Raw genomic sequence first — 2,413 nt, forward strand, 5'->3', positions numbered from 1 at the left:
GTGATTTTGAGCATGAGTATGTTATATCAATATATATGTATCAGCGATTGATGGCATAATTATATGGGTATGACATATTTATTACACTGCAAAATTTGAATTGATTAATGAAGTCAAATATTATAATTTCATAAAAATAAAAAAAAAAAGAGAAATATGGTTTGGACTGGTCTTGTCATGTGGAATAGCCTGCCAGAAGCTTATGCCTGGGACAGCCCCCATAGGCTTATGTGTGGAAGAATCTGATCCGAGAAAGATCATGAATGATTTGATCCGAGAAAGATCATGGCCACTTTGATTCGAAAAAGATCATGAATATTTCGATCCGAAGAAGATCACAGAAATCGATCCGAATAAAAGATCGTCGCATGATCCTGGTAGTCCAAAGCCAAAGCCAAAAAGAAAAAGATTAAAGACGATGTGATAATAGAAGAAAATAGAAAGATAAGACATGAAATAATCATTGAATAAAATTATTTTCCTTATTAACATATGATAATTTATCTCTTTTGATAAAATAGATAATCTATAAATGTTTGTAGTATTCTGGACAGTGAACATCGGCTTTTATGTGTTATTGCTTATCTTTATTTTCAGATTTTATTATTATATTGGGGTGATATGAAAATTCTTACTGGGCTGTAAAGCTCACACCCCTTCATCTTTCTTTTCTTCTCAAAGTTACAAGATGTCCATTGTTGGCTATGGTATGGATTTGTGAGTGAGCGGATGCATAGATAGAGTACCGTTGATATCTGATCAGAGGATTAAAGAAATGTTAATTGTAATTATGCAAGTTTTATAAATTATTATTGAAATTAAATATTATGGTTGATAAAATTGTAATGATTTAATTTGGCCTTGCATATTCTTTAGGGCTTGCTCTAATGAGTATGCGGCCATCATGTATCCGATCCGGATATTGGGTTCGAGGCGTGACAGTACCAATTCACAGCTTCTTTCATATCTAAATTTCTAGCAAGCACAATGGACATAGATCTTTTACACCATTTGTTTTTCCCATGATGGTTGTCTATTAGCCAACCTTTCCATATCAGTCTCTCCTCTCACTGACCTTTAAAGAATTTTATGAGTGTCAAATTCAGATAATGCATTGCCTTGCCACACTTCTCATCTTTATGTTTGAGAATGCCTACCTTTTCAAAGAAGATCTTTGAAGTAAAGAAGAAACTAAGTTGTTTGCACATCTAAAACCTTATTATGTTCAGACCGGGAACTATTTCTTTTTTTTTTTAAGGAATGAAAGAAAGAATGTCTAAATCAACATCAGAGATATGAGAATGCCATTGCAAGAACCACCCCTTTTCTTTTGGTAAAGAAGAACCACCCAATTTTAATTCTTAGACATATATGCATAATTCCTCATAAGCTTCTGAGGACACTAACTATTTCAAACATCAATCTAAAATGATGATGCTAAAAACATCATAAAACTCCATACATAGAATGAGCTGATCAAATAAATTATCAAATTCAATCAAATAAAAGAAAAAATCAATAACTGAAATACTTGTATTCCATCACTGAAATGTTGCCCGATCTAAAGCTAATAAACCAAACTAAACATGCCTTTAAAGCATAGAGGTAAATAACCACTCATCATTTAAAAGGGAAAAAAATTGTATACAACCCACTAGCATCCATGTCGCATTAACTAGACACGCCTTTAAAGCATAGAGGTAAATATCCACTCATCATTTAAAAAGGGAAAAAAATTGTGTACAACCCTCTAGCATCCATGCCACATTGAAAAGAGCATTGGATGAAAATTCAAGATATCATGCATTAAGCTGACGAATCTAAAAAATAAAAAAATCAACCAATTTAGCACTTAAAAGGCAAAAGGAGTACACGTTGGAAAATTATCAACATAATCTTCTCAGTTAAGGATCCTGTCACTCCACACACACCAATCAAACAGGAGAAAGTTACACTCATTTTCCTCCTCAAGCATGTAATGAGGCAGACGTTCCTCAACAAAGATAACAGCATAAAAATTAAAGTGATGAAATCCTTCCGTCTGCCCCACTCAAATAGATGAAAACTGGTCAATTGTCCCCAGACTCTATTTCGGACTGCGCGTCCCTCATCTAACACCCACTTCTCTTGACCAAAGATCTTTCTTCCAATCTCCATTTAGGAAGCCTATTTAAAGGCAGAGAACCTGGAAGGCCCGCATGTAAACAAGTAGCAAATACTGGTATGGAGATTAAATAAGAAAGAAAGAAAGCAAGCAGGCATGCATCCAGACATGCACATAAAGAGGATGGTGGATATGGCATTACGGATTCTACAGAAGTCAAGTGTTGAAAATGACAGGAACGAGAATAAAAAAGGCAAATGAAATAATTGACCCTAACCGTATTTGGAGATGTTTTAAATTTAAGAGAAC

The sequence above is a fragment of the Elaeis guineensis genome, chromosome 7, assembly GCF_000442705.2.
Source record: "Elaeis guineensis isolate ETL-2024a chromosome 7, EG11, whole genome shotgun sequence".
Lineage (NCBI taxonomy): Eukaryota > Viridiplantae > Streptophyta > Magnoliopsida > Arecales > Arecaceae > Elaeis > Elaeis guineensis.